Source organism: Dama dama, chromosome 7, assembly GCF_033118175.1.
Source record: "Dama dama isolate Ldn47 chromosome 7, ASM3311817v1, whole genome shotgun sequence".
Lineage (NCBI taxonomy): Eukaryota > Metazoa > Chordata > Mammalia > Artiodactyla > Cervidae > Dama > Dama dama.
Window position 1 is genome coordinate 25,298,034 of NC_083687.1, and position 668 is coordinate 25,298,701.

Below are 668 nucleotides of genomic sequence, written 5' to 3' on the forward strand. Positions count from 1 at the left end.
TGAGAATGTGAAAAAGTATGGCCATTTTGGAAAATAATGTGTCAGTTTCTTTTTGAGTTACAAAGCTACTTTTAATACTTTGGGGTGAGCCCCACAAGGATAAAAATCACTGAGAAGGGGTGACCCCCTCACCCCCAGAAGTGACCCAGGGAGAGAGAGAGGGTACCTGAGGGGAAGAAAGCACAAAAGGGACCCCTGCAGACTCAGGGCAAAGAGGCTGCCATAGATGCTGGGGCCTGTGAGCTCTCCAGGAGAAAACACCACGTGATGGGACCGGCTCCACACACAGACAGAGGGTAAGAGGGCTGGACACGAAGCCACAACTTGGGTTCCTTCTCCTTCTCGTTTGCCTTTTTCTGCTTCTGCTACATGATCTCTGAGTCCCTCTGCTTGCCAGTGGCAGCAGAAAGCCCGCATCTCGGCACTTTCCCTTAACCCAGCCACTCTGCTTTTTCATATTCTTCTGGTGGGTGAGCTCTACATGGCCACGGCAGCGGCTCAGGCCTGCCTCCATTGCATCCCTTCATTCAGTACGGCGTTGCGGGCCTCAGTTTCTTATGGTTACATATACAATTACCATAAGACCCAGCAGTCTCACTCTTAGGATAGGTATATAGGCAAGAGGAATTAAAGCATATACATATGTCCACAAAAAGACATATATGCAA

At 49.3% G+C, this 668-nt stretch overlaps 1 pseudogene; it reads right to left on the minus strand.

The window, feature by feature from the left end:
- Positions 1-203: 203 nt before the first annotated feature.
- LOC133059244 (small EDRK-rich factor 2-like) lies at positions 204-457 on the minus strand (annotated as a pseudogene).
- Between the last annotated feature and the right edge of the window lie 211 nt (positions 458-668).